A 7977-nucleotide genomic window follows, 5' to 3' on the forward strand; every position below is an offset into this window, starting at 1 on the left:
GACTCTCACAGAAACTCTCGAACGACTTCGCTTTGAACTGCGCTCCATTATCAGTGACGAGAGTGGTCGGATTCCCAAAACGAGCGCATAATGCGGTGAACTTGTCTATCGTCGACGCTGCCTTGGCAGATTTTAGCTCGAAAATCTCCGGCCACTTCGAATAAGCATCGACCACGATCAGATACATGTGGCCGTCCAAAGGACCGGCGAAGTCCGCATGCAAACGTTGCCACGGCTTCGAACACGCTTCCCAGGGATGCAGCGATGCCTTCCGAGGGTCTCTGTTCAGCTCCGAACACGCCGAACATCCGCGCACCAGCGCCTCGACCTGTTTATCGAGCTTGGGCCAATAAACAAATGACTTGAAAGTAATGATTATTATTTGGGGAACTCCCGCGTTCCCACAATCTTCAGAGATGCATGGTGTTTCATCGTCAGCATCGCTCTGACACACCTCAGTGTTTACAAACCGTATGTGACATTGATCTCCAATGGAACTTCTTATTAGACATGATTGTCCGAGTGATTTGAATTCGTCGCCACAATCACTGCACGAGAAGTATCCGTGAGCACAGGCTGTGAGATTTATTATGATAATTGTTATTGTTAGCCTCATGCTTTCCAGACAGTTGGACCCGACAGCTCGCGCTGTCTCAGGGATACCGATTTGTTGAGTGGCTTGGTCAGCCAGTCGACTCGCTAGTACTCCGTCGGTATGTAGGCAATATCGATGCCTCCTTTGTCGTAGTGGTCTCTGGTGAAGAAATATTTTAGTTCGATGTGTTTTGTTCGTCAATAGAACTGGGGATTTTTGATGAGTTTGATTGCTGCTTGATTATCCATCTGAATTATTTATCTTTCTTCTTTGCCCAATTCTCTCAACAGTTTGGTCAATCATTGTGCTGCTTTCACGCTTCCGGCTGCAGCGTGGAATTCAGACTCAGAGCTGAGAGCGATGATTGATTGACTGGTCCTGATTGTCTCATGATCCATGATCCGTGTTCCTGGAACGGATTTTCTATCCTTGATCTTTGAACCATGATCAGCGTCAGGGAATACCACTGTCTTCTCGTCAGAATTGCTTCTGTGTGTAATGCCGAGAGATGGGCATGACTTCAGATATCGAAGTATCCTCTTTCCTGCCTCCAAATGCTCAGGAGTACATTTATCCAGAAAACGACTGAGATATGAGGTGGTGAGGGCCACATCGATGCGGCAACCACTGGTAATATAAGGGACTGGTCCTATTGACTCTCGGAAGTTCTCGAGGGTGGCCGTTCCGGTGTTTCGGATATTGTAAATGCCTGAGTCACAGGGAGCAGCAACTGGTTTGCAATCGAACATGTTAAAACGCTTGAGGACCTCGTTCACATACTTGGTTTGATGTATGTGAATGTCATTGGTTTTCGTTTGTCTCGATTTGCATTCCGAGAAAATATTTGAGGGCTTGTGATGTGATTTCAAGATCTTGACTTAGAGAATCTATCAACTGAAGTACAGTCGGACCCGCTCATAAGAGATACGCATATAAGAGACTTACGCTTAAAAGAGACAGATTCTATCCCCCAGTTTCCGAACCCATAGTCTCCCATGTTAAAAAAATCGCGTATAGGAGACTTGAAAACTCGCTTATAAGAGAAACTCGCTCATAAGAGACTCGTCACGATTCCTCTTCTCATAGGATTCCATGTTGAAGGATTCGCTTTTAAGATACAGGTCGGAAATAAAAATTAAAATAAAAAATCGTTTCACTACGAAACGATTTTTTCCCGATTGCGACTGCTTGTTAGGCCTTCTAGACGCGCCTTAGGCTAAGGTATGCGGGCCCGTGAAGAAAGGCTCATCATTTCCAACTTCAAACCATTTCATCCGCGATTGGGTATTTCCGCGCATAAGAGAAACTCGCTTATAAGAGACTTTTCACGGTTCCCCGAGGTCTCTCTTATAAGCGGGTCCGACTGTATCTTTTTCGTTACCCCAGCACATAGGCCATCATCTACGTAGATGCAAACGATGATTCTCTCTTCCCCAATTCGATAGGAGATACAGGGGTCGGTCTTGCTGTGTCCCTTTTCAGAAGGATGGATTTGAATTTTTGGCTGAACTCGTACGGCGATTGAATCCATAGATAGCGCGTGGGAGTCTCCATTCCTCCTTTGATCTATCATCCCTCCATTCTGGTTGTTTCATGTATATTTCCTCATTGAGCTCAGCACTGAGAAAACCCAATTTGACGTCGAATTGGTGGAGATACAACTTTTCTTCGGCTGCGATGCTCAAGACGCAGCCCCGAAAGACAGTCGTCTCGGTCGGGCCGTCGAGACCTGCGGACGGGGAGGGCTCTACACCTGCTTCGACGGACAATGAAGAAAGTTTCGTTAGAGGTTTCGCCTAGTGGGGTCATTCTCATTTGACACTTTTCAGGTGTAGTCTTCTCTCTGGCTCATATCTAACTTTTGGTCTCGTGGAATCCGAACGAGTCTTATTGGTACTCTTGTCGGCTCCTCAGAGTTTTGGAGAGTAAACACCAACAGCACTCGTTCATGAGAGCACGATCGCGGCAGCGGCGCTTATTCCACGCGAGTAGAGCGATTTAGATCCAGTCAATGCATATCCAAATCTCGATGAGCAATGGTGTTCCCAGTGACGCGTTGTTCAAGCTAGGCACACATGGCTGGATCCCTGGTGGGAACGTTGCTCTCCCTAGGGTCTCTGCTGAAAGAGTTGTTTTCTGGGATCCACGAAAAGGTACTGAGCATCAGTAAGCTTCATGAGCGAAGTTACAGAAATTCTTTATCAGCAATCCAGCGTGGATATTCCATGCCAAGGAAGCTTCACACCGGGGACGTAACGGAGCGTTCATACTCGGAAGCAGATTCTGGGCACCCTAAAATCCGAAGTTCAACTACTGAGGACAGCACGGTGGAGTTCTCCGAGGCTCCTGTTGTTCAATCCACCTCTCCAAACAGCTTCATTATCCTATCGACTTCCACGCTTGTCTCCACTACAAGCACATCCCCTTCTACGACATCCAGACCGGGGTTCCGATCTTCCGGATTGACCACTTTCTGTCAGGCGATGAGCCACAGATACACAAAGCATGGCCGAGATAGTAAACAGTGTCAGAAGTGACCAGCCTCTCCTGTGACGTACGAAATATTGTCCATTCATGGAAAATGTCCTTGAACTATGTAACTGCCAATGCTGTGTGTCGGAGGATTCGTTTTCCGTAGAGATCGACGAACGGATTCGAAAAACTTGGCGGTGCGTGGTCAAGATTCGTAAGGCTCGGATAGCGACAGAGAACGAGTCGCACGCAGTGAGTTTCGAGCCGCACGGAGCGAGTTTCGAGTCGGGAGCTCGGAGAATATCGTAGATAATTTTTCAGAGATTCGGACGAACTTCGAGAGCTCAATTCGGAATTTTCGCCACAGATCCCGCCGGAGCATACTCATAGTTCAGATCCAGTCGACGTCGAGGGGACAACTTGGGCCTACTCAGGGAAACTGCCACGCAGCGATCGAAATCGGCCGCCCTCGTAGCGGAGGTGGTTGGCAAGATTAGCTCCACTGCCATTTCAGCAGGCTACCCAAGCCCGATCTCCTACGGCGACGAGTTGCGAACGCCCGCAAGCGAGCGGCCCCGGCACTGCCTGCGAATCCATCGCATCGGAGCGATCTGATCATCCCGAATTTCTTGAAGGTATGCGAGTGTGGCAGATATCTCGGAACCTGCGGTATCGTGAGCATACTTGTCACGGACTGTGGTATTTCTTGCCGAAAGTAGGGCCTTTCTGATTACTTGGACACTGATGGCGGATAGCGTCCTTCAGCCCAGCCTATGCTCTGAGTTTCAACAACAAACAATGAAATCAAAGGTTGGCATTCGGCATTGGCCGGCAGACTCGGAGCGAATAATCTCACCATTTTCAAACTCGTTGAGCAGCTCAAGATAGAGCAGGGTCTGACCGAATTCCAAATAGCGAGTAGCATTGCACGGGGACACGGTGCCCCATCTAAGCGAAAATTTCGAGATAGACATCGCAGATTGTTGGCTCCGCCGTCCCGTGGACTTGGACTTCTTCTCTTGTTGGCTCCTCCGTCCCGTGGACTTGGACTTCTTCTCTTGTTCGCTCCGCCGTCCCGTGGACTTGGACTTCTTCTCTTGTTGGCTCCGCCGTCCCGTAGACTTCTTCTCTTGTTGGCTCCGCCGTCCTGTGGACTTGGACTTCTTCTCTTGTTGGCCGAATTCGCCGCAGGTTTGACTTTGGTCAAACCGGTGTTAACGTAGACCTACGTCATGGTTGTAGCGTGTGAGCTACTTCTCAAAGCGGACACGTTGTGTCGGGTTTACCGGCGTGTTACCGAATGATCTTATTCCTCGTTGTTCTCAAGTAATAGACAGAATGAGTGCGGTCGCGAGCCGCCATAATGGTTGGAGTTGGATGGAGCGAGTTTTCTTGTCCTCGATAGTCGCATCAAGGCCGACGGAAATTAATCACCTTGTCCGTATCCGGACCAGCCGTATTTATCCGTCCGAGTGAATCTTCAGCATATCCCGGATGAGAAGATCAGACGATTTCTCGCCAAGGAAGCTCGGATCACCGAAATCGATTCGAATAAAAAAAGGGCGACTTCCTATTCCAAATCCACCCTCGTCTTGCGAATTCTGTGAATGCTGAGAGTTCTCACCAACGTGAAGCATCAAACTTCTAAGCATGAAGCGGTGACCCTATCTCTATATCACTCTAGCTTTAGATCTCGGGTTGCAGCCATTTTGGAACTTCCCGCAGCTGCTGGCGCGAGGACGACGATCTCCCTCTCTTCGAATTTCGGCGCACCTACCACAACTTCCGTTACACTGTTTCAGTGGCGTGCAAGTCCATGGTGCCGCCCGGGGCGACGATCGAATTTGCCGCCCCCTCCAATTCGTGCTTGCGCTCTTCAGGGGGTCAGGCTAACACTTCTGCGTTGGAAGTTTTCAAGAATCGAGTTTAAGGAGCTTCAATCGTTTCCTTGGATAGAAAATTCAGACGATGGAGGGAAAAACAAAGCACAAGTATATTATTCATGGGTTTCTTTGATGTCACATTGAAGGTTTCAAATGAGTCTTCTATCATTAGATGAGTAGCGGGCATAGTTTTCCGCAAACTCCTGAATGACATCTTCGAAATCGATCTCGTCGGTGAGCTTATGCTCAATAGATAGTATCGCAAGACTGTTGAGACGCGAGGCTCCCATGGTAGATCGCAAATGATTTTTTATCAGCTTTAATTTAGAAAAGCTCCTTTCACAGGAAGCGACGCTGATTGCTAGGGTTAGGAAGATTCGAAGCAGGACCACTATATTCGGCAACGAGCTTCCAAGCGCATACCTCTGAATGAACTGTAAGAGCTCGAAAGGACCTTTTGTCCTGATTTGAGCTTGTTCTTCGTCGTCGGCTGACGCAACAAGAGTCTGAAGCCGAACTCTTTCGAATACGAAAAGTTCCAAGTCGATGTCCTTTGAATGTTCCTCTAAAGTACAAAGGTAGTCAGCGTTCAGAAGGTTTCGCGGGATCAGGAATTCATATTTCTCGGCAATCGAGTGAATCTGATTGAACCGCGACTTGACTTCTTGAGTAATCCTGTCCATTGAGGCATACATGTCGCGTCGTATCTCTTGACTATAAGATAGCGAAGCGTCGTTCCGTCTCGTAGGTTTGCTTAATGGAATCTCTAGCTCTCCACACGTTTTCTCCGCCATCGTCAGAGCTTCCTCGACGAGCGTATCTCGGTTCTGGGTGAGGAAAAACTCGAGTGCTCTCAGTCGCAAGTCGCACTGGTGCAGATCCAGCCCCTTCGTCTGAAGATAGCATTGAGTGGAGTTGATCTCTCTCAGAACAGGATCCCACAAATTCAGGAAGACTAAGAAGTGGTGAGTCTGCAGAGCCCCAAGCAAGACAGCGGCGTCACCTCTGGTTGCAGCGTTCTCGACTTCAGTTGTGAGCTTCTCCAATACACCAATGATCCCAAGGTAGTGCTTCTTCACTGAACCAACAGCATCACCTCTCGCACTCCATCGAGTCTCGATCAGCCGCTTGAGGCTTCCTGCTACTGCGGTCAGCGCACTCCAGCGATGAGTCGACGAGGAGAAGAAACAAAACAGCTTCTCAATTACCCCGAAAAATGACACGGATCTGACTGATGCCGAAGCTGCGTGGACCCCGGCCAAGTTCAGAGAATGATTGCTGCAAGCAACAAATTCTGCTCCCGGATTTATATCTCTGATGCGCTTCTGAACGCCTGACCGATGTCCAGACATGACGGCGGCATTATCATACGCCTGGCCTCTACAGTGTTGTATATCGAGACCGTCCTTCTCAAGACTCTGCAGTATCATGGAGGTGATGCCGGCCGCGTCCTTTTTCTCTGTTTCGATAAAACCGACGAAAGACTCCGTCACTTTGACTTCCTTGCCGTCCAAGATGACGTATCGCAGAACCTGACTCGTTTGGTCCTTGTGCGACAGATCAGGTGTGCTGTCGAAGATCATAGTGAAATATTTGGCAGTCTTGACCCGCTCAATTATTTTTTGCCGAACGCGTTCACCGAGTTTTTCGATGAACTTGTTCTGCGTTCTGTTCGAGAGATAAGTAAGTTGCCTCGATTTCGACAGCTGGACCCTTACGAGGTGCTCTCGCAAAACCGGATCGTACTTGGCTACCAAATGAACAAGCTCCAAAAAGTTCCCTCGACTGGAGTCTCCTCCAAAATCGGAGTCGTACTTCTGCTGCTCAAAATGACCTCGGAATGCTTGATTCTGCTTCGCGAGGTACTTCACTATGTCCAGCAGCCTCTGCAGAACTGCCTCGAGTTTCTCCGTTTCCATCTCAATCTGTCTTCGCCTATGATCGTCTATCGTCGCATTCTTCTCGAGTCTCATGCGCATCTCGTCCCACTTCGTGACCGCATCCTGATGAATGAAGCTTATCTCGTGTTCGCGAACCTTGGGGTTCAACTTCCACCATTTGGAGAAACCGTCGATCGAATTGAAACTGGATGTTTTCCCCCGGCGAAAAGCCGGCAGCAGAAACAAAAGAGAGCCGACCTCGCAGGTGAATACAGCATCCAGTTTCTCAAGACTCTCTCGTTGTCCGAATCTCTGCGAAAGAACCATTCTCGCGAGAGATTACGACCTCGACCTTTGGTGGCCTGGCCAGGCGCGTCGCGCTCTCGAATCGAAATCCAGGTTCTGAAGATCAGAAGATCCACGACTAACTAGCTTCCTGCGGAGCGCAGCATCGATTCCCTCTGGCCAAGTGCCGATGTCATCGAGGAGCGAACCATCATGGCCTCGAATATCGTCGTCCTCTTCACTCGAATCGGACAGACTGTGCACAGAAGCTCCACCTCGCTGATCGATGGTATACTCCGCAAGGACATCTTCCTTGGTGAGACTTTGGCTTTGCTCAGGGATAGCTTCGACCTCTGCAATGAGATCGACTCGGTTCTCTGCAGAAGACGTCTGTGAAGACACGGCGATGCCGCTCTGATAAGTTGGGGTTTCGACTCTATCATTCGCCTCCCCGGACGTTTCAGCGGTACCTCCTTTCGGTAGAAGATACTTCAGAAAACTCCCTCTTTGTTTACTCAACGATTCCTCTATAGTCTTGCGCTTCTTCCGATAACTAGCCCCACTCTCTTTCTTACGTTTCATGTTTCCGAGAATCCGTGCAATCTAGAAAAAAAAAGAATCGAGAACACTCAGCAAGCCGAATTCGAAGAGCGACTATTCATGCGAAATCCAATGACGGATTCGATATGAATGGGGACCACACAGATCGCATGAGCGGCGTCACCTTGCTACCGGAGGAGACGTGTTCTTGGGGGCTTTTTTCGCAACGGGGAAACGGTTCTCCAGAGCAGCTGGGCGAGGAAGAGGACTGTTTCTTCCCGGGAGTAGCGCATCCGAAGGATTCTCGGAAGACCTTGTTCCA

General features: G+C 49.1%; 1 pseudogene; it reads right to left on the reverse strand.

Annotated features, from left to right (window-relative positions):
• Positions 1-5099: 5099 nt before the first annotated feature.
• On the reverse strand, positions 5100-7697 carry LOC114828529 (zinc finger MYM-type protein 1-like; annotated as a pseudogene).
• Between the last annotated feature and the right edge of the window lie 280 nt (positions 7698-7977).

Source organism: Galendromus occidentalis, unplaced genomic scaffold, assembly GCF_000255335.2.
Source record: "Galendromus occidentalis unplaced genomic scaffold, Mocc_1.1 scf7180000075952, whole genome shotgun sequence".
Lineage (NCBI taxonomy): Eukaryota > Metazoa > Arthropoda > Arachnida > Mesostigmata > Phytoseiidae > Galendromus > Galendromus occidentalis.